Below are 25,262 nucleotides of genomic sequence, written 5' to 3' on the forward strand. Positions count from 1 at the left end.
AAGCAATGGGAATTGTGCGTCGGTGAGATATTTCTCTTGAAAAATACATGATTTCCCGGTCAAATATATTCCACGATGAAAGAAAATACCTCGACGAACGTTGGAAAGCTTGCAGAAACTCATTTCCGTAAGTAGTTTCTTCTGTAAAAATGAAGAAATGTGTTTCCGATATACCGAACTGTTAACAATTATTCATATAGATAAATTGGTCCTAAAGACAGGTGTACCACAAGGTTCAATTCTAGGACCAGTTTTATTTTTAATTTATGTAAATGATCTACCAGAAACTTTATCAGTATCTCAAACAATACTTTTTACTTTTTGCTGATCATACAAAATATCATCTTAAAAGACATGGAGGGCCTCCCCGATGGCGTAGTGGTAACGTCGTCGCCTTGAAATCAAGAGTTCCCGGGTTCGATACCCGGTGGAGGCACATAGCACAGTGGTTCGGATCCCACTTTAAACTGTAGGCCCAATCCCGATTAGTCTTCCTGTGCATAAAATGGACTTAAAACAATAAATCAATCAAACTACACGATTAAACACCTGGCTAAAGAATAATAAGCTCTCCCTGAATGTTAATAAAACAGTTCTAATGAATTTCAACCCAGTAAAACAAACAAGAAACTTAAATGTAGTTATTAACAATGAAGTCATCCAAGAATGCAATGCAATAAAATTTTTAGGAGTATGGATAGATACAAAAGTGTCTTGGGACATGCATATTACTAATTTAACTCAAAAGTTAAGCAGGCTCTGCTACATGATGAGAATTTTAAGAAAAGTTTTATTTTTAAATGATTTAAGAACAGTATATTTTGGACAAATTCAACCTGTACTCACATATGGTATATCTTTCTGGGGCAGTTCACCCAAAATGCAGAAAGTTTTTATTTGGAAAAAACGGATATTAAAAAATTTGGAAAAAACGGATATTAAAAATAATAAAGAATGTACCCCTCTCAAGCCCAACAAAACAAATTTTCAGTGAATTTAAAATATTACTTCTTCCCTGTGTGTACATACTAGAAACATTGTGCTTTATTCATAGAAATTCTGAAATATTCTAAAAATACAAGTACAGCACTCGTATGCATAACTCCCTCCACCTATCAACTGTCCACACATAAAAAAAACACAAAGTGGTCTAGGATTTCAAGGTGTAAAACTGTATAAGTTGCGACAGCAAATCAAGAATCACAATCCAACTAAATTTTAAATGATAATAAAGAGCTTGCTAATGAAACATTTGTTTTATGGTACAGCAGATAATTTAGGTCACATTTTCCACTAATGGACATTAACTTTAAAACTGTTTGGTAGTATTACATTACTCTAACTTTCCCTAAGTATTATTGTTTTTACATTTATATATATATAATATAATATAATATAATATATATATATTATTGTTTTACTTTTTTAATAGATATAAGTGTCTGTTAATTCCTTTGCATTCAAAATTAGACATTAATGGAATTGACCTATTCCACATCATAGTGCAATTTGTACTTGCATGATCAAGTGGATGGAAATACATTAGTCAATCAATCATTATCTCTAAACAACAACAACCAAGAGACCTACGGGCTAGTTAATAAACAGTTGGTGAGATTAGACAATGGCGTCATCATAGAACTGATGTCTTGGCATAAGAAGAGTGCTTTAAACCTAACATATTAAATGTCGAATTAATCATATTGTGCAGGGGCATATGAAGACGAGCGTCTAGCGATAGTTTTCGCAACTTGGGAAATACAATGTCAGCAGTGATGTTATGCCGTCACGTGTCTATTGTCTGCTGTGCAAAATATGCTTATATAGCACTAAACCTAACCTACCTAACCTAAACACATGCTTATATCTGCTATTAGATGCATACGTGAGTAGGTTAGGCAGGTCAGTTTTGGAGCTGTTCGCATGTATCTCCAAGTTGTTAAGGCTGTTCGTAGTCGCTTGTGTAATAAAGTAATGTTTACATTGACTGCGAAGTAGCCAGAGTTGAGTGGCACTTACCCCGGAAAGACCGAAAGATTACGAAAGTAGCCGAAGAGCTTCGTTTAGATGTAAGTAAGTACGTGTAATGCATAGCACGTGCGCATACACACTACCTCAAATCGATTTTGCTGTGGATGGACGGCAACTATTATCTGTCTAAAGCGTATCAAATCGTTGCAAGAAGCAAAATCTGTACAATCATAAATCAAGAACCAATCTACTTTTAAAAAAATGAAAGAAAAGAAAGGGAAAAAAGCAATTATAGCCAATTCTCCCGGAGAAAGCTCGAAAACAAATTATTGATCGCTTCGCTTTGAGTGCATTTAGTGGAAAGCGGAAAGATGTTTCTGCGGTTTCTGAAAACAAGCAATTTCTCTACTGTGAATGATATTCGATTTCCCTTCAGGCAGGTCGGCGATGGGGAAAAAAGGCTGCCGATATACTTGGAAGTGTATCGGAGGCAATTTACAGTTATACATTGCAGCCATGCCACATTCTGACATGTGAATGCGTGACTGAAACTCCATTATATGGCAACTCCTGGTCTCATTTGATTGGAACCTGTAGGTGGATTTACAAAGGAAAGGACAGGTCACTTCCTGGTATCGACCTGTTACAAAGAAAAAGGCATGTAATATTCTGCGTACCTTAGAAGCAACGGTTTTAACTGAACCAAACTATATTTTAACTCTGCATGTACCTAGGTATTGATTTGTATTCCATGCCATACCTGTGACTGAGCGTGTTGAGTGTTCAGATCTTGCAAACGAAGGTCCCAGGTTCGAGTCCTGAAGTGGGCATGTGTTTTGCTTTGTGAGTGTCCCTTGGCCAATTTAATCTAATCATCATTTTTTTCTCATAGTCGCGATTATCAGAAAGTAGCAGGAAAGCCACCTAAAACAATATAAATACAAAATATTTCAGTCTTGTTTCGAACAAGCGTTTTGGGGTAAACAAGCCAGGTTAAATCGGCATAAGCGTTCAACACTTCGAGCACATACGTTGCTCTCATCATCATAGAGCAATGCATGCGCTCGAAACGCTGGACATTAACGACGATTTAACCTGCCTGGTAACCCGAAAACACTTCTTCGAATCACGTCGTCAGGAAAGCTGCAATTCCTGATTTCAATCTTGTTTCTTTAAGCCACAGCTCTAGATCTTAATCGTGAAGATGAGAAAGAATGATGAGTTGATAAAATAGATAACATAACTACTACAAAGACACATCTTTGGCTTACGGGACTCGAACCCGGGCCCCTTAGTTTGAGAGTGAGTGCTTTACGCAAACCAATAGGAGAGACAGAATAAGGAATGAAGAGATTCGACAGAGTGTGAAAATTGTGAAGCTGCAGAACAGAATAGATCAGGCACAGTGCTTGGATATCCCCCCATTACTACTAGACATTAGTATTTAAATGCAAATAGTACACCCAGTAAAGAAACATACCATTGCACATGGAGTGACAATAAGCCAAGAGAAGACCAAGGTGTCGTTGGCGAGAGAGTGATTGAGAAAATTTATCCTTAAGTTGATTGCAAAGATATTTCGAAACAAGTGTACAATGGCTTTCTTTACCTTTCTTTTCACAAAAATTTACTTTAGCACTTATTAATATTTAATAGCCATTTATCTCCTTTGCAAATCGCAATATACCGTTCGGTACCTCTCAAGCAGTATACATACTTCACACCAGGTTAAGAAACGCAAATTCCTTACCAACATGCTTTAAAAATAGAACAGCCTATGCCTTCCAAAGATATACAAAGCATTAATGAAGTGCTGTAGTTTCCTTTAAGAAAGATACATTAAAACCAGAAGCTATTACTGATCTTAAACAGGCATTTCCTAAGATAGAAAGCATCCTTTGAAAGCATTTCTGTGGTGCGAACAGGAGCAAGGAAAGTGTTCATGAGTAACTGATCTTCCACAACTGGCGTGCAATGTGTCAGAACAGAAGGCATTATATTGTGACATGTAAATTGCGTATTAATGATAGTTTGTCAACATAGGGACAGATCAAGCAGTGGCGAAGCGTAGAGTTCCTAGCAGGGTAGGCACAGAAGTGCGATAATCTCCATTAGTTGCTTAAATCTGTAAAAAGAAAGGGAGGGGGAGGGGGCTATGTCATGGAGAGTGGTTCAATGTCTCTCCAGACCGCTTCTTTACTTGCCAGTGGCGTGACGTTTTCAGAAGTCTTGTTACCGGCCATCAGTACGATAATTATGTCTCCTCACACCCACCAGATGTCATCGATCTAGATTTTTGTTCATTTCTGTTTTTTATTTGTTTGTATTTTTTCAACCCCTGATTTATGCACACACCTCCAGAAAGAACTACCAATCATGAGTAAAATCCAACGAATAGTGCTCGAGCTCTGTTGTCAATTCTTCATCACTTTTTCTAAATTTATTTATTTATCTTGCAATTGAGGTGAAAAGGGCTAGAAGAACCCCATAATTTTCGGGTCAGTCTGACGTTTGAGCCGTGAGCAGACGACAGAATTCCGCAATTTCAGCGACTGTCAGTTTGGTACGTTCTACTGTTGCTAATTTAGTTTCTTTGGAGCAAGACTTCCTCGCACCGAGGAAAACACCATTATTATCTGTTGTCTAACTAAAGGAATGGTTGTAGTTAATTCCAGTCTTGGCTTTCTAGATAAATGAATTTCTGACACCTGTATGTGCAAGTAAACATAATTTAAATGTTGAATATTTTCGTCTCATTTGTTCTGCTCTATGCTAATCGTGACAATGAGAATGTATGGAGAATGAATTAAAGATGATCAGGAAACATTGACATGACCACAATTAGTTAGGATGACGACTACGGAGCTTTCAAGAAAAAACATAGGTAAAGGTGACCTCTCTCATTCAGTGTGTATACTTCGCATCCTAGTTTGTTCTACCCCTTGTGTTAGTAGACACCTTTACGTGATAATAGAACATAGGATCCTTGTTTGGGACCCCGCAACACGACAGGTTACTATGTAACATATAAACAGGTTATAATAAATGTAGTTGCTTGAGAGAATAGAATCCCAATTTTAGGCGCAATTTAGCTCTTTTCTGCCAATCCAATGTGACAACACTGGCCTGTTCCGCCAGACCTGAAACAGACGTGGCCCGCGCAATAACCCCATAACCCTCTTTGTCCTAAACCCAAATAATGACCATTGACCGCCCTCTTCTCTTGTTATCCCTTCAGAGTAAACGAAACTGCCTACCTCTTCGCTTGTGTCGGCTGCATAAAAAAATGTCTTCTTGTAATATTTATTCAACGACAGTGTTAACGCATTAAATAACGTTTCAACAACTTTGAATTTTTTTAAATATTTTGCTGTCACTTGCCACTGCTACTTGGAAAGGAAAATATAGTTGAAAAAAATTTAGAAATTATTGTTATAAGAAAGAAACATGAAAGACCAAAAGTGGGTCCTACCTTACTGATGATTACATCTTCACTCAATTAAGAACTCGATTGTTCTTGTTGTTCTTGCATTTCAGTCCAGCACTTCTTGCATAAATCTGATCGCTGCACACGACACGAATGAAAAACAAAGCTCTACCATCACGAACCTCGCGCTCCGAGCCAAGCTCCCTTCTAGCGTCGTGAGCAGGATGCAAGTTTTCACAAAGGGGGAACGAGCGAGGTTTGGTTTGAGTTTCTGTTTTAAGTCCACTTTATGCACAGTAAGGCTAATCGGGACTGGACCTACAGTTTAAAGTGGAATCTGAACCACTTGTGCCTCCACCGGGTATCGAACCCGGGACCCCTTGATTGCAAGGCAATAACGCTACCACTGCGCCATGGGGGAGGCCCGGGAACGAGCGAGGGAATCCTCGTTCACGATAAAAATAAATTATTCTATTCCCAGTGAAAGTAAAACTACTTTGTAAATATAAGGCGTAACTAGCATTTTAATTTACATAATTTGGTATGAAGACTTACTTTACAAATATAAGTTCTTTGGACTTTCTGTTTACGCTACGGTGTTGGGTGAATCGACAAGACCATCAGCACTCTGACCAGAAAACGAAGTCAGAACTACAGTACTCAGTAATTTTCAATCTCACTTACACTTGTCGATGAAAGGAAGGAAAACATAAGTTTCGTACAAAATATGGAGAATGTTCAATGAAATAGAAGTCTCTCTGCACGAACACAGGCTAATGTTTATAAAAAATGCTGGTACACCACAAATTTCCAACCCTGGCGGAAATGCAGTGTTGCTGATATTCTGTTCGTCTCCTAGTGGGTAACACCGCGAGGCCGGCCTCAGGAGCACGTTATAAGCATACGTACAGCACTCGTAAGATTAGGCTTCCCGCATCAGGGTGGCTACAAACAAGCAAAAATGAAATTCCCTGACTTTTCCAGGTTTTCCAGGACAAAATTTACATTTTTCCCTGACAATTACAAACTAAACTAAAGCGATGTTTTTGCAAATGGAAATAATAAACTCATACATATCCAGGTATGGATTTGTCAAGTACCAATATTATCTTCTATGAAATTGACTTAATTTCTCTATTCTCTATGATTTGAATTCAAACTGCAAAATAGTGAATTTGGAAAATTATTACAATTCACAAGCTAGGGAAGGATTACGGAATTTTGTTGTACGCAGTAAGTTTAAAATAAAATACTTGATTATTTTTAAAGTTACGACTAAATGAGATAAGAGTGAAGAGTGAATGATTAAGAAATACAATTTGTAATTTATCAGTCTCCTTATCCATTCTCGGTATTTTATGTTGATATTTCCACTGAAGTTTGGAAGCCTCTGCTTGCAAGAACCATGAGTGTGGACTTAATTTTCAATGCATAAAGCTACTTCTCTCTTCTCTGTAAAGCAAACAACTTAACTCTTTCATATAAGTGAAACAATTGAATCGAAAAAAATAAAGTGTCATATTTCCTTACATTATCAATGGGATTTCTGCTTCAGTACAGTATATCCAAGTGAAGTACTGTGAAATTGACAACATGCAGTTATACCATTAATGTTGACAAAAAGGGTATGTAGGTATTAGAAATTTAACGCAAGGAATTTATAGAATTGCATTGTATAGGTACCTGATTTAGCTAACCACACATTAAAACACTAATAATAAAAGCTTCTGAAAGTTCATATACGAGGGGCATCCTGAAAAAAGCTCCAATGGTGCCTATATGCAGCACTAGTGGTCGGAGAGGGACACACACACATGCAGGCAGGAAGAAGTGGCATTTAGCTGTAAATGGTAATAGTCGTAATGCAGCCGTTTTAGGAAAGTTCTAGGTTAAAGATTGCAGCTCTCATACAGTCTCCCACAGACTGAGATGTAACCTACATTGCACGCTCGGAATTTGGCACAGAGCCACCAGCAATTGTGTGAGGTGTGCAGACCGGACGTCGTGAACGATAGTATGGTCAGACGATGTTGCAGACAATTCATGGAAGGCCAATCGAATGTGCACAACCCCATACAGCACAACACAGGCCCTTTGCATCACTTCAGGTGAGAGATCTTGGACCACTCCCTGTACAGCCCTGCCCTTTAATGTACCAACTTTCATCTCATGGTTTAACTGAAGAGGTTTCTGGCAGGGCAAGAATTTGACAGCTACACTGCGGTAGAGATAGTTCCAGTCTTTGTTTGTCAGACACATATACCATGGGCATACAAAATTTAGTGACATGCTACGACAAATGCCAGAAGAACGGTGGTGATTATGCCGAAAATTAAGTTAGGACTCACTGTTACTAATGCAATAAATTACTACTGATATTCTTGTTTTATTTATGCCTAATCGGTAGGGACCTTGATATTTTGTAGTTTTTTTCTAAATTGGTGTATTTTCTTATTTTTTAGTTTTTACTATACGGTGTTATTTTTCCCAAATTCACATTTTTATTTTAGCACATTTTCTGGCAAATATCTGAAATTATACCTTGACGGTGTTTTTAAACTGTTTCACATGGCCTACACATCTTCATGAGAGTTTGATATGTTGAAAGTTGTTTTGGGAAAGTTATTTTCTATACCACTTTTTTAAAATTTTAAGGTAAGGATTTTAGATAATGGAATTTCCCCCGTATATACTGAAGGGTGCATAATGACCATAAGTGGCGACGCACCAAAAAAAAATTTAATCAATCAATCTCACGTGACAGATACCGATATATTATAGCACCAAAAATTGGCATTATCTTTTTTTGACTTGTTAGTGTTATGTTTCCCAAAATTCGCGTTTTTGTTTTAGAACATTTATCTGCCAAATAGATAGATAGATAGATAGAGAGAGAGAGATAGAGATAGATAGATAGAGAGAGAGAGAGATAGAGATAGATAGAGAGAGAGAGAGAGAGAGAGAAAGAGATAGAGATTGAGAAAGAGATATAGATAGAGATAGAGATAGAGAGAGAGAGAGAGAGAGAGAGAAAAACTTAATACTTCATTGTGCTTTTAAATTATTATTTTAAATTGTAGGTCACATGGTCTACGTATTTTCGTGACAGTTTGATATGTTGGAACCGATTTTTGAGGAAGTAAAAGTAAAGTGCTCCCCTGCACTTTTCCATGAAGGTGTATACGGGTGTGGAGTTAGGGCCCCACACTTTCTTGATCACGGCTGAAGGTGGCTAGTGATGTGATCAGCACCACACTCCTGGCTACCTTTATCCCTCAAAGTTTCCTCAAGGTACCAGCTTCATATTATGCTGGCGCCGGAGCAGTTTGAATATGTGGAAAACATCCCGGTTCTCCCCTGCAGGGGATCGACCCCGGGTCTCTCGCATATTAGTCAGATGCCCTAACGACTGAGCTCCATTATTACTCGCTTGACAAATGTCGATGGTGCACACTTAGCTTGGTAATTCAAAACATATCTTCTGTGACAAATACGAAGATGTGGCTCCCATGTGACGGTAGATATGCACTCGATCTCCTGTTAGAACCCTACCACTTTGCTCTGTGATGCAAATGGTTTTGATAGAAGTTGAAAAAATTGTGGGAAATACATGATTTAATGTGTCTATCAGAATTATTCCATGTTCTATGTACATAAACATGGCCTAGAAAAGACAAGAATGTTGGATTTCATGGAATTTTTAATTTTTTTAGGACATTTCTTTTAAAAAAAATCATTTAAAATGCCAACAATTCGCATTTTATGCCAAATTCGCATTATTTCGATATTTCGAAGGGGCGAAAAATGTGTCCTGACATCACTGCACATTCCTAAACATAACTTCGCAGCAATTACCATTTTTCACGGTTTTGGCGTTTGCGAAAAATCAATGTCCCTACTAATTGGAAATTACTTTCTGGCCACCCCTCATATAAATCAGTAGATGGAAAGTGAAAATTTAGCAGGGCTGGTAGAGAAAAGTCAATCCTTGAAGAAAGTGATTTGCTTTTATGACTGAATGAAACGAGTAAATATGATATTAAAATATTTACGTATTTATTATTAGTATTTTGTTTCATAATATTGGATATTACCCTTACCCTGTGGGAGATTAATGACCATCTCTCACGAGTTTAAACAGACAGGACAGAGAGTGGCGTTAATTTCAATGCAATACTATTCCTAGTTCAATTGTCGGGGACAAGCTTCTATGGAAAAATGCTCAAAAGAATGATACAAAAAATAGTACTTCTGAAATAATAAATAAAATACAGTAAATTTGAGGTTGGGAGCATGCTCTTGTCAATTTTTATAACGTTCACCAATGCAGTTTATGTTTCACTTTTTCGTGATAGTATACAATATATATCCCGTTTGGTTGAATTCTTCTTGATATCTAAGAATAGTGCAATGTCATTGTAAACGAATGTTAACTTGTGCAAAACCAGTAATACGTCAGGATGATGAAAGAAGACCTACATAAGCACTGCTACATTAAATAAGGTGAAGTGAGCCAGAAGAGTAATAAAATTCCAGCAGCATATTTGCAGTCCATGCAATTTCTGTCGCATGTTGTAGTGAGATACTTTGTCAGGTGGCGATATTCAACAAAAATCGTATGTATCAATGGAACCTATTTGTTTCCATGTTCCTTCAGTTTGCCCAACAAAATGCTTTACTACGTGACAAGTCCCCTTACTACTCCCATATGGTCAAGAAAAAATGATAATTCAATGCATTTTGCACGTAATATTTAGAGGCTTAACCTTTACTCCCCCAATGATACCATATGTTATCATCAGAGTAAGGTCGTACTGGCCTGATGATACCATATGGTATAATGGTGCTGATTACGAAATGAATGTGCTTTTTGGACGTTCATACTCTTATGTTTGGGTGGAAACTCTGACACAGGTCTGGAGCAAGCCTGGGAAATTCATATTGATGACCAACCTCCCCTCCCTCAGCAACATATCCATGCCACATTTCCGAACAGAGTTTCACATTTTGGCTCATTATTCAATTTGTATGACACCCAGGGACATGAAATATGTTTCAGTCTCTTTGGAAACGACCATTCTTTGAAGAGAATACTAAGGTTTGCGCCTTTTCACTAAAATAGCGGGAGAAGAGGGGGCAAACCTCCGATTTTTATGCTTTTTTCATTGAAATTCGGTGGTCGTGCCCTCAAAACCCCCTTCCTCCGTTCGGCAATCTGAATTGTACACGGTTGCATGCTCTGATGTTTTATCTGTAAAACAAAACTTATCCGAAGTAGATTGCTCCCATAGTGCCCGAGTTATAACAATTTTCCTCCAAAAATTCAAATTACCTATTTTTCGTAAAAAATAATCACATTTTGGCTTATTATTCAACTTGTATAGCAGTCAAGAACATGAAACATGTTTCATTCTCTTGAGAAATGTCCATTCTTTGAAAAGAATACTAAACTTCGCGCCTTCATCCCAAATAGCGGGAGAAGAGGGGGCAAACTCCAGATTTTTATAGTTTTTAATTAAAATTCGGGGGTCGCGCCCCCAAACCCTCCCCCCCTTCCTAAGTTCGGCGTTCTGAATTGTACACGGTTGCATGCTATGATGTTTTAGCCGGAAAACAAAACTTATCTGAAGTAGATTGCTCCCATAGTGCCAGAGTTATAACAATTTTCTGAGCAATATGCAAATTATCTATTTTTAGTAAAAAAACAGTGTTTCACATTTTGGCTTATGGCACCCAAGAACATGAAACATGTTTCATTCTCTTTGGAAACGTCCATTCTTTGAAGAGAATACTAAGGTTTGCGCCTTATACCCAAAATAGCGGGAGATTTTTGTTTTTTCTATTGAAATTCGGGGGTCGCGCCCCCCAAACCCCCTTCCTCGGTTCGGCGTTCTGAATTGTACACGGTTGCATGCTATGATGTCTTAGCTGCAAAACAAAACTTATCTGAAGTAGATTGCTCCCATAGTACCTGAGTTATAACAATTTTCCTCCAAAAATGCAAATTACATATTTTTCATTTAAAAAAAAGTCACATTTTGGCTTATTATTAAACTTGTATGGCACCCACGAACATGAAACATGTTTCATTCTCTTGATAAATGTCCATTCTTTGAAAAGAATACTAAATAGTGGGAGAAGAGGGGGGCAAACTTCAGATTTTTTTTTCTATTGAAATTCGGGGGTCGAGCCCCCCAAACCCCCTTCCTTGGTTCTGAATTGTACACGGTTGCATGCGCTTATGTTTTAGCTGCAAAACAAAACTTATCAGAAGTAGATTGCTCCCATAGTGCCCGAGTTATAACAATTTTCTGTTCCCGTGGAGAGTTCCATAGCGATATCTTTAAATAAAAAAAATTAAAAAAGTCAATGAAGACAAAATTCCCTGACATTTCCCTGACTTTTTTTGACACCTCAAATTCCCTGACTTTTCCCGGTTTTCCAGGTTTTCCAGGTCTGTCGCCACCCTGCGCATATACGACCGCAGGACGGAATGTGAAGAGAAGAGGCCCCAGCCTCACTCCGTGGAAAGTTCGTATACTGGACAGGGTTAGAATTTTTTTGTAATTATCATAAATGAAAATTCCAAACTTTTCCATTGCATTACATATGTTTTGACGAAATAAGTAAATACACCTTTAAAAGAGTAATGGCGTGGGTAGGCCCGGCCTCCTGGCCTCATAGGACGCTTCGCCACTGAGATCAAGATCCTTAAGAACAAAATATGCTTAAAAATAAAATCACAAATGAAGAAAAGGGAGCTCTTGTCTTGACTTGAGTTTCAAGTTACGTATAAAACGTCATCTTTTGAAAGGGAAATAACAATGGTGCATGAAGCGACATTAAATTAGCTTCGTCACCAAATGAAATGGGACACGTTTCTGCGGGCTCTTGTCAATTCCAGAAAGCCACAATGTTAAACAAAAAGAGCTGAAGGTGAAGGGAGTGATTCCAACGCCATCTCGAGCGGAAAATAGTCGAAGATTCTGCGGTTCAAGCTAGAGAAAGGTGATACCGTGCCGCAAATATATCTAACGCCTTTATGATCAAGTATCAACGCTAAGTCGGTGGAGAAATATTTACTTTGGTACGTCGATCTCACAAAACTCTGAAGAAATGCGTCTATGAAAAAGCTTGTTCTTGTGACACGCATGGTAAAAATCCCCAATTATATGAATTAATTTAACCTTTCTTTTAAAAAATATAAAATGAGATATTATAACATTGTTTTCTGTGCATGAAAGAGCAGAAGGAAGGGAATCGCTGTCACAAAAAATTGTAGAAACCGAGTGTCATCCATTAAAAAACTTTTTTTTTGCGTCTTCCTAATTGTGACGTCATTGCCTACAAACTCCTTAAATATATATGCAATCAGTGTCCTTGGAGTTAATTATTTAATTTCCTAAAATCGTGTATTTCACTTTATTATTTATGATGATGAAACAGGCAAAACATTGTACATATTTAACAATAATTTAAATCATTACCAATTACCTGTAGGTGGTCAATTGCAATTTATTACAACCCCTGAGGGTGATGTCAAGATTTCAGTAGGGAGAAATATTTATAGAATCAAGCACTCAAACATGGTTTCTGGCACTGTATATACTGTTTCTGCTGGTGACTGCTTATATATTGAGGTCCCTGGGTCATATGACAAGCTTATACCCTTTTTTATAGAATTAAGAATCAGATACTCTATAATAAATAACCACTAAAACAAAAATGCCTAATGATATATTTGGCCATACAAGACATGAAGATCACAGTGATGAGATTCTGATGCTTGATGTCAGAGTCAAGAAATTAAGAAGTGATTTACAAGCTTTACAAACCACACTCAATGCCAGTCTTCAATTAGAAATTACAAATTTACAATCACAATGCATGGACCCTCTTCTTAAAATTGATTCTGAACTCAAATTGTTGCTTCAGAAATATACTGACCTTGCAACATTAGATAATTTTCAAAGTTTAGAAGAAGCTGTAGCAGCTCTTCAAGCCAAATTTAAGACCCAGGCCACCAACTCTGAGCAATTGAAACAGCGATTGGAAGAGCAAATAAATAATGTCCAGGCACAGCTCCAAACAATTGTCAAAAGCATAAAATCACAAGAAGATTTTGATCTAGTGATTTCCACTCTAAAAGAACAGATTCAATCACTCCAGATACCTAATCTGGACCCTCTGCACAATGCCATAGCCGAGGTTAAAGAAAAAATTGAGACACTTGAAAATTTTATGAACAACTTGCCATCTTCTGATGCTTTGAGTGCAATAACTCGGAGTGTAGCAAATATTAAGCTGCAACTTGAAACATATGAAGATTTTGGAAAAATTCAAAGTTCCATAACCCATCTTGAAGGTATAATAGCAGCAGTGCAAAGTGATTTGGCAAATGTACTAGAATCCCGATTGCCTGGAATTGTAGATACCCTTGTCAGTGTCCAGCAACAAATCACAAAGCTTGAAAACCTCAACACTGAATCTGAACTATCTCATTTTCATCACTTGATCGATGATATCCAAACAAAACTTGAAATTTTACAACAATCCACACCCTCTCAGGCAGATATAGCCCTGCTCCAAAATGCTATGCAAAATGTGGCTGATGCTTCTGAATTAAACAATGTAAAATTGGCACTTGAATTTTTGCAAAATACAGTATCAAATCTTCCCACATCACAGGAACTTAAAAATATTAAGAGAGCTGTGAATCGCATATTGAAATCAGAAGATATCAAGAATATCCAGACAGAGATCAAACATCTCACACAGACAGTGGCCACTCTACCAACCAATCAACATATTAATGAACTGCATGCCTTGTTTGAGGATATCAGAAGACAGGTCCATGATCTTACTGCTCAAAATTCAAAATTGGCAGTTGTTGAAAATTTACAGCAAATTGTAGCTAATATCAAGCAACAGCTAGGGACCATGGAATCCAATCAAGCAAATGCCCTGTCTGTTTTTGCCACCCAGCTTCAAGAAATTGTGCAACAATACAAGAAACTTATTGTGGACATAAAAATCAAGCCAGGCCACAATGATGTTGTTAGGACCATCAATGAGCACCTTGAATCTGTAACAAGCAGATTGCTTACAGCAGAAAAAGAAATAACCGGCATAATTGAGAATCCAAAACATACAGTAATTCTTGAATTGTACAGCATCCCCAACAAAGAATATGATTCACCATTTACACCAGGTGGCAAAATATATATGCTGTCCCCTGCACAATTTTATTACCAGTTTTTTGTTGGGGGCACACTGAGACCAATCAAGATCAAATATTGGCTTCAACCACAGGCACACCACTACCCTACCTTATCAATAACAAATGCTGATAACAAAGCAAAAATCACCAGTGTAGAGTTAGAGGATTTTACAGACCCCAATACATTAGAAACAGCCTATGCTGAAGATGATGGCTCTCTGGAATTTAAAATACAAATAGGGGACAAATTATATTTAGAAAATCCTGCAGTATCAGCTGCTGAACACCCCATAGTTGCAATATTCTTGTTTACATATTATGTCTAGACAAATTATTGTTGATGAATTACACAGACAAGCCAGACATAATTTTAAGAGACTCCCAGTAGTCACAAAGGGCATAAATGATTTATGGCAGAGCGACTTGATTGAAATGGCAAGTGGACAGTTGAAAAACTTAGACAAAATCAACAAGGGCTACAAGTATCTACTCACTGTGATAGACACATTTTCAAAATTTGCCTGGGCTGTGCCACTCAAATCCAAGACTGGAAAATGTGTTACAGAAGCCATCAGGACAATCATCAATCATTCAGGAAGATCCCCGCGCTATTTGCAAACAGATAATGGCAAAGAATTTTATAATTCTGTATTCCAACAATTTATTAAAAGCCAGGCAATAAAACATTACTCGAGTTACAGTGACCTCAAAGCCTCAATTGTAGAGAGATTCAACAAAACCCTAAAAAATCTTATGTATAAACAATTTACACTTCAAGGTAATTATAAATGGATTAATATTCTTCCAGAACTTCTACATAAATATAACAACTCGGTCCATTCCACAATCAACATGAAACCCTCTGAAGTAACTTCATCTGATGAGCAAAAATTGATCAGGACTGTTTATTATCCTAGATACCAGCCAACAACAAGAAAGGCCAAATACAGGGTGGGCGATCAAGTAAGAATCAGCAAATATAAGCACTTATTCAAGAGGGGCTTTACGAGAAACTGGAGCACCGAATTATTTACAGTGGTTCAAGTTAAACCCGGGACCCTTAACACATATATAATAAAAGATCACCGAGGAGAAATTCTCAAAGGCAGATTCTATGAACAAGAGCTCAGTAAAACTAAACAGCCTGACACATATCTCATAGAAAAAATCATCCGCAGAAAAGGCAACAAGTTATTTGTCAAATGGCTGGGACTTCCAGAAAACAGCTGGATCGATGCAGACAAAGTGATAATATGAGCACCTGGGATGTTATAAAGAGGCTGCCAGAACCTGAACAGCAGATTAAAAGAAATGGCAAGTTGCTGCCTGAAAATATTAGATGTCTTATTGTTGGGCCATCGGCTTGTGGTAAAACTACACTAATGATTGATAATTTTTTGTTGGCACCCAACTGGTTAGACTGGAAAAACAGGCACTTGTATGTCTTTTCTAAGAGCTTGGAACAATTAAAATATCAGCAGCTGATGAAGCTATATGATGGATTGGATATTGCCACTTTTGAACCAGATGTTAAGCCACTCCATGAATGTCTCGATAATTCTGTTGTTGTGTTTGATGACATTATACTGGATAATCAAAACAAGGTTAGAAATTTCTTTACACAGGGCCGACACAAAAACATTGATTGCTTCTACCTGGCACAGACTTTTTCTAAAATACCGAAGCAGCTAATCCGAGACAACAGCAATTTTATATGTGTGTTTCATCAAGATCATACCAACCTCAAACACATACATGATGAATATGTAGGTGGGGACTTGAGCTACAATGATTTTTCCACGTTTTGCAGCAGGTGCTGGAACCAGGACAGTTATGGGTTTGTTACAATTGATATGACAAAAAAGCCCAATAGTGGTAAATATAGAAGTAAAATCAACGATTTTCTAGACGTAGAGACGTATATAAACAACCATGAAACGACCAATCATTGATGATCTTAAGTTAAGAGATTATCTTGTAAAAAGATTTAAGGGATGGAAATCAGAGAACCGTGGAATTTATGAAAAACACAAACAAACAGAACAGCCTGTCATTGATGCTATTAATAATTTAGGTAAGAATATCAAAACTGTTACAGAGCAGAATCAAAATTTGATCACAGAGCTTGTACCTGTAGCTGCTAGGAACATTTTAGATTATCCATTCACCCCACTTTCCAGTATTCATACACCTAGTCCTGTTGCTCCTAGAAGAATTGAAGCTACTCAGGATCCTATTGAATTGGGTCTTCTTGCTCAAAAATATTTAACCACACCTAAAGACAATAAAGATGAGGTGTTTGGCTTATATGCTGACACAGAGCTTGATGGGAGCATCATTCATAGAATTGGCAATTTCAGAGTAACATTTATGGGGGATGATATAATTGTTTATTCAGAATCTCGTCTCGGAGAAAAAGGTGCTTTTGTTAAGTACCCCGGCACACCTGGATTGTGGGAACTGATGACTAGGAAAAGGCCTGGCAGCTATACAGATCAAGATTATGAACATTACAAAGAAATATTAATAAAATCAGATGCTCTATACCAGAACAATGATCCCACACAAAAAAGAGTCAAGTCAAGCAGTGGGGCAAAATACAATAATTTAATCAAGCCCATATGGTCACAGATCAAGACTGGCAGTGGAATCAAACAATACAACACCCTGCCTAAAGAATTTGTGTGGGTTGATGATGTCAGGAAACTTGTGGATAGGTTATTGGTGATAGCTGGGGAGGAAAATGCTGGCAACAACAATTTTTACAATGAAAAGGTTGGAATTATGGACATGATAAGCACAAAATTGTCTAATTTTATAGTGAATGACACTAAGGGGATTGGATATCTCATAAAAATTATTAATACTCTACCACCTAAATTTTGGAATATTTCTGAGGGTCGGGGTTTGGTTAATGACATTATAAACAAGCTGCCATTTGAACTACACATTCCAGGCTATCAGTATTGTGGTCCAGGCACAAAATTGGAGCATAGATTAAACAGAGGTGATCCTGGTGTTAATCCCCTAGATGCTGCTTGTAGAGACCATGACATAGCATACAACACACATTCTGATCTTGACAAGAGACATGTTGCAGACAAGAAATTAGAAGAGGCTGCATTTGGTAGATTTGTAAGCAAAGATGCTTCTTTGAGTGAAAAAATAGCAGCATTGGGGACCACCATAGCTATGAGCACCAAACAAAAACTGGGGTGGGGGTTGTGAATATGTATATAATAAACCTACAATGAAGGCCAAGGGTGTTATGTATCAAATACCTTATGCAGGTCTCAAATCTCTTAAAACTATTGACAGTCTCTTGACCAAAAAGCAGCGCAAGAAAAAAAGCTCTTGTATTGCCAAGGGACATGGTATGAAATTGTTGCTTAGTACCCCCCAATTAAAAAAATTACAGCAATCCAGGAAAAAATTGCATACAGGGGGATTCATATTTACCATCCCTGCCATCTTAGCAGCTTTGGGGGCTGTTGGGAGCTTGGCTGGGGGATCAGCTGCCATAGCAAAAACAGTAATAGATGCCAAGAAAAATAGGGCAGAATTAGATGAGCAGAAGCGCCATAACCTGGCCATGGAGAAAAAAGGCAAAGGTGTTAAGAGATCCATGAATAAGTTTAAAAAAAACAAGAGCCGCTTACAAACCAAGATATTGAAGCTTTGATCAAGCCACTGGGCATCAAAAATTTTAGGGGTGTGTACATGTCTGATTCTTTACCAGAGCAACCACTCAACAAAGAGTGTGGCATTGTTAATTTGGATAAGTACAAAAATCAGGGCACTCACTGGATTTGTTATCTTAAATATTTAAACAATGAGGCATTTGTGTTTGATTCATTTGGAGGTGTTCCACCTGAAAATTTAGTAAAATATCTAAAATCACCTAATCTTTATTACAATAATGCCCGTGTTCAAAACTTCAAAGATGTTAATTGCGGACATTTGTGTTTATCTGTTCTTAGATATATGTCTCAAATAAATAAACCATCAATTGAAAATTTTCAAAAGGCCTTGTGGTATCTGAAACATCATGGGGGTATTCCATCTCACCAGCCAAAATTCAATATTGAAACTCAAATTGCATGATGATATAGTATATCCCAAAACAATAGCTCTCAGAGCATTTTACGGCATGTACTTGATTCCTAATATTACACACCACAACAACACAATTGCAGTAGGGGATCAAAAAATTGTCATCACTCCAGGGCAGTATAATCTGTCCACTCTAAATGCTCAATTACCCAGAGGTGTAGTGTTAAGTCAAAATTCTGTCACTCACAGAGTAGAAATTGTATCTGCCACAGAAACAGTGGATCTGGGTACTATAGGAGAGCTGTTAGGCTTTGAGAACAACACAAAACTTGAAGCGGCCATCAAACACACTGCTATGAATATACCTAAATTCTTAGCCATAGAGACTCTGAATATTCACTGTAATGTGGCCGAGGGTATGATCACCAAATCAAATGGCATAGGCACTCACAAACAAACCGGCATCATTGCAACATTCAAACCTAATTCCGAATTCATGGAACCCATCATCTACAATCCATCCCCAACATTATATTTTCCTGTGTGCCATAATAGAATAGATTACATTGAGTTGATGGTCACTAATGAAAAAGAAGAATTAGTTGATTTTGCTGGAGCCACAACAACTGCTATCATAGAGATTAATATTTAAATAAAAATACATACAATGGAAAATATTGAGAGTTATGAGCTACAATCATTTCCCCCAAACAGGAGGACATTTGCAAATTTAAATCAACCCAACACAGAAATTGAGGTTGATCTTGATGTAGGGGATGGATTTATACACCCTCACAGAGCAGATCTATACATCAAATTTGATGTTGTAAAGCTCGATGGAACAGATTATCCGGCAAATTCAAATATAAGATTGGTGGACAATTTTGTGCCGCATCTGTTCTCTGAAATTGAGATCAGAAAGCATGGTGTTGTTATAAACAGAGTAGATTATCCCGGCATTACCTCCACAGCTTTGGCCACTCTAAAATTATCCAAAACCGAAGCTTCTTACTACAAAATAGGTGGATTTGAGGCTGGTGATAAAATATTATCTAAAAACCACACAGTGCTGTTCCCTATGCGCCTGTTGCCAGGATTCTTCTCGGATTACAAAGATATTATGTGGAAGGGTGGTTTAAGAATCACATTTAGAAGAGCTGCAAATGATAACAATGCTTTGATGAGGTACAGCACATTAAACCCTACAGGAGAAGCTCTGCCTAATACCTTACCTGATGAAGGCAAATGCATTATTCAGACTATGGAGCTAAGAATCCCGGTTGTTGAATATGAGGCCAGTTATGCTCTTAAATACAAAGCTGATATCCTAAAAAATCCACAGATTCCTCTGCAATTTTACACATATCAATGCGTACAGAAGCCCGCATCTGGTACATATTATGAGTTTGATGCTACAAATTCATTCTCCAGCATACAATACGACATGCCTGATTTTGTGGTGGTACTGTTTCAGACTGGGAGACACAACAATCAGGAAAAAAATTCAAGTAAATTTGATAGCTGCAACATCAAGAACATATATCTTAAAAATGGCAGAAATGAGGTATTTCCTAGAGAAAATTACAATTTAGACATGTCCAAGGATGATTTTCTTAAATTATATGAGGCATTTTCGGCTTTCAAACGTGTCACTACTGGCAGTACTGATATGTATTACTCACCAGATGAATTCAAAGCACGGAGACCCATGTTTGTAATCAACACTTCAAAAAGGAAACAAGTTGTAGTTAATGACAGGACAAACATTAAAATTATCTGTGAATTCCATGAGGCTTTACCTGAAGACACCATTTGTAGTGTTATTCTCATAGGTGAAAAATCATATGTTTATGACGTAAGAAATGAGAGAGTCACGGAGCAATTCTAGAAGAATTACATTGTTTTAATATTAGATAAACAAATTGAAGCTGGTGCCCAATTGAACTTAAACCAGAAATAAATATGTGTGTGTGTGTGTGTGGGTGGCCTAGTTTTAAGTGTGGCCACAAGAGGGGCATATTTTTAACAAATTTATGGACAACAATCTCACAAAAGTGCCTTTTATAAGTGTAGCCTCATCAATCTGAGGGGGTCATACTTTCTCATGGAATCCATGAGGGCTTTTTACAAAAATCTTGGATTATACGGGGTTTCACACTAGAGCAAAAAACTCATATGGCCATGTTAAGCTAGTTTTAAGTATAGCCAAACCTGCTTGAGGAGAGTTCATACTTTCTCGGGTTTATCCCACCGTAAATACAACTACTAACACAGTCACAGTTTTTTCCCAATGATTTTTGGGAGACTCTACAAAGACGCATTACTTACCAAATCAATAGATATATTTTCAAAATTGTAACACTTACCCTAATGAATATAGGTATAGGTTATGTCAATATACTTATCCACGGGTACAAAGCTTACCTGCAACAAGGAGAAAAACATAATTAGTTACATGTGCATTTATTGATTTATAAAGCAACGTTGTTGTTGAAATATTACATATTAGAAGGCTCCTTTCTTTTACACCTAAAGCAAATACTACAGTAAATAGTTTCGAAAACAGACCATATTAGAATAATTGCTTGCTTTTGTACTATAAAAAAATCAACTATCAATAAATTAATACTTCAAAGTAGGATATTGAACCTCACAGAAAGTTCTTCGACACCACTGCAAATTATTATTATTCTGATTAGACATATTATTAATTTATATCCTTTTCAAATATACATACAGTATATTGACATTGTCTAAATAAAGTCGTGCGCCAGTATTCACGAACAACAAACACGCGCACATACGTATGTGTAATCAAGGAGTATACTAATCGAACTTTTGAAAATACGAAACTATTAATTGGCTTTATGAAAACAAGTAGTACACGCGCAGTACATATTTACTGTTTTGTGTGTCGTTAATCTAGTGATAGTGATATAAAGTACCATATATGATGCGTTAGTGTTAAAAGACATATCATTTCTCTAATACACCTAAAAATAAGAAAAACTAAATATGCTGACCAAGGCAGTAATTTATTTTATTAAAAACATAAACTAACGTAACGTTTCAACCTTCTAGCAAGGTCTTCTTCAGACTCTGTATCAAGTACAAAAGTAACCAGATACGACAAGAAGGGTAATATATATACACAGAGAAGAAAAAGTCATCTGCTAGAAAGTTCCAAACAACTTTCTAAATAGTCTGGAGGGAGTAATGTTTGTGTATATATATTACCCTTCTTGTTGTATCTGGTTACTTTTGTACTTGATACAGAGTCTGAAGAAGACCTTGCTAGAAGGTTGAAACGTTACGTTAGTTTATGTTTTTAATAAAATAAATTACTGCCTTGGTCAGCATATTTAGTTTTTCATAATCATGGAAACAAGGCTTAATGGAGTTATAACCTAAAAATAGAATTCGCGGATGGTATCTTTATCTGGTTCCAAAAGATAAACGATAGGAACAGCGTTTGAGCTAGGAAACATACTATATTTTCTGCTCATTTCATTGACAGGGGAATGTGTACACTAAAAAAGAAGTTAAAAAACTCAATATGCTGACCAAGCCAGAATTTATTTAATTTTAAAACATAAACTAAACGTTACGTTTCAACTTTCTATCAAGGTCTTCTTCAGACTCTGTACCAAATACAAATGAAATATATCTTCCTTCTTTGTACCTTATTTCACTTGTATTTGGTACAGAGCAGTGGCGGCTCGTGGTTTAGAATGTTGGTAGTTGCAGCGAATATATATTGTATATTCATTCATCAATATATAATATACTCGCGTACTTTCGACGTGGCCTTTGGCCACGTCTTGTACGCTCGCATGTGTGACCTTCGGCCACGTTGTGAACGCAATCATGTTTTAGATGGAGTTCCTTAATGATCTTAATGACTTTGAAAATGTCTGCATGTTGTATTGGATGATGGGGAACATGTGTACAAGTTCGCTAATTTGAAAAGTTTAGAAAGTAACTTTATGTGTGTATGGGCTCTAATAAGGTACAAATATTCAAACTATTATTGTCTATTTTCTTACTAATGAACTGAGTAAGTAATAACCGTTTCAAGATAAGTATTTGGATGTTTTGCATAAACTAATTGAATAGCGACTAAATTGAAAATGCAATATTTACGTATTTTGTTATTTTCACAGTTTTGAACGTAATTGCATAATGACCGTTTTCCGTCATTCCCCTCAAATTCCTACCTTGCCTCTGTAATAAAATTCTGATGCTCGTATTTTGAAATTCGAAAAGTCTAGGATAATTCCCTTACAGTATTTTTCGGGTCGAAAATAAACTTTCTTTAAGTTCCCTAGCAACGTCCGTTTCCATGGACAACAACAGGCACGGCAAGCTCTAAGGAATTGCATGTCATTATACCCCCTAAACATTTAGTTGAAACAAGCACGATGCAGATATTTACGGATTGAGTATAACAATATATACGTAATTGTATCTGGGCTGAAACTCCTTATTATGTAGATGTCACCCTTGTTTCAGGCACCTTTTCAAAACCAGGAGTTGATTCATCTGTGTGTTACTTATCTGTGAGAAATATAATGTAGCTGGACAATTAAGAATTGAAGGAAACAATGTGTGCAAAAGAAATGTCCGTGGCAACGGTTGCTAAGGACGTGAGAAAAGGGCATTTTCACCCTTAAGGAAGGGCCGATTGAGCGATTTTTGAATTTTCTCGGCCTTTTGGGACGATTTCATGGGGGGTCGTAATCGGGCATTTTTCGCCTCCGGGGCTTCCTTCATGGAGAACATTTATGTCAGTGAGTCAGTGAGTGAGTGGTGGGATTGGGGCTTTATATATATTGGATTTATAATTTTATATGTGAGTGACACGTGACACTTTCGAGGAGTACAATTAATAATCATCATACACAATTTGACAATTTGAAGTTTCCATTTATTCGGCAGCAGTATATTATGCAGAAATGTGATTTTTGTGATTACGGAAGAAGTACTTTAATGTTCTGATTCAATTGTTAAATATTTTGACGGAAAACCCTGATAAATCGATGCTTCTAATTGGATTGGAATACTCACCCAATAATATTAATCAGTATTTTGAACAGTTTTTTAATACTTACAAATGGTGGCACATGGCACAGTGGTTCGGATCCCACTTTAAACTGTAGGTTCAGTCCCGATTAGCCTTTCTTTGCATAAAGTGGATTTAAAAAACAACAAATGAAATCAAATTGTTACAAGTTTCAAACATTGGTATCGGTATCACACATAGCTAATTTAAATTAGGTTAAGATTCTCCCCAAAAGAAAATATTTATCTTTGCCTAACGTGGACATTTTGTCTGTTGCTCTACTACACAGGACAGTGAGAATTGAATCCCAGCGTTTGTTGCTGGTCCGTCCTCTTCTTCCCTCACACGCCGCGGGATCCGAAACGGGTCGCCTGACCTTGGTGTGTTGTAAATACATTGCAACGACCAAGCCGACTGAAGCAGGGGATAGGAAGAACAGCGTTGAACTTCGCTCCAATACTCCTCGCTGTAGAGACAGGCCGCTGCTCCGTCTTTGCAACGCCTACCTGTGCGTCTACTCATACGTGAAATCTCGCAGGTTGACTCCTTTTTTTAAACGGATCGTAATGGAATTTGCTTTATGAAGCAATGAAAGACAAAATTGTTTGTTTATGTTCAATATATTTAATAGGAAAACAAATCAGAAATATATACTAACAAAAAGTATGAAAATTCATTGTAAAATATCCGGTCGTTGTACAACACTGCAACAACATAAGTAACTGCCCCTGGTCTGAACAAGACCTTACTAGAAGGTTGAAACGTTACATTTAGTTTATGTTTTAAAATAAAATAAATTCTGCCTTGGTCAGCATATTGAGTTTTTTGCTTATCATGGAAACAAGTTTTAATGGTGTTATCATTAAAGGTTTGAAGTTCTACAGTGCTGCGGAAAGAATTTGAGATAGGCGATCCTTTCGCTTTCAATTTTCATATTTCTTAACCCTCATGACCACTCCATGTTCACGAATAATGCTTGCAAATCTTTATGGGAGTGTGTGTGTGGGGGGGGGGGGGGAGGTTCTTGACTTCTATGACCAGTTCATGCTCATAATTATAAATAATTTCACATGTCTAGCATCGCAAAATAAATTTGCAAAATGTACCTATTCCTCTGCAGAGGATACATGTTTAATACACAATAATAAAAAATGGGCATCTTTCTGAAGTTTGATTTAATTTATAATATTTCTTTAAAAATTGTATTTTAAAAATCTTGCCGAACCTTTTATTTCGAATGGAAAGCGAGGTTTGGTCATTCGATGTGAAATTAACCCAATCCTCATGGAATAAGATTTTCATGACAATAATAAGGTACCCATGAAGTGAACCAAAACGGCAAATTTCTAAATATTTGGTGTTAGTATTCATTGTTATTAATTATTAAACGTTTGAAGAGTTAAAAAAGTTAGATTTTTCACAAGTTTTGAGAAATAGAAAAATCGAATATTAAACTCTTGAACACAGATAACACAAATGGGTGTCATAGGCAATTTTCAAACCATATTATTTGCTAAAATTAATAAAGC

The 25,262-nt window shown here is 36.9% G+C and overlaps 1 protein-coding gene and 1 non-coding gene across 5 annotated transcripts in view; both read right to left on the bottom strand.

Moving 5' to 3' along the window:
- Positions 1-25,262, bottom strand: part of LOC145984942 (bumetanide-sensitive sodium-(potassium)-chloride cotransporter-like) — a 418,353-nt gene that overhangs the window by 179,027 nt on the left and 214,064 nt on the right. The window lies entirely within an intron of this gene.
- On the bottom strand, positions 5,748-5,822 carry TRNAA-UGC (transfer RNA alanine (anticodon UGC)). The gene has a single exon. It is a non-coding gene; the product is annotated as a tRNA-Ala (tRNA).

The sequence above is a fragment of the Lepisma saccharinum genome, chromosome 3 (assembly GCF_977018435.1).
Source record: "Lepisma saccharinum chromosome 3, izLepSacc3.1, whole genome shotgun sequence".
In the NCBI taxonomy this organism is placed as follows: domain Eukaryota; kingdom Metazoa; phylum Arthropoda; class Insecta; order Zygentoma; family Lepismatidae; genus Lepisma; species Lepisma saccharinum.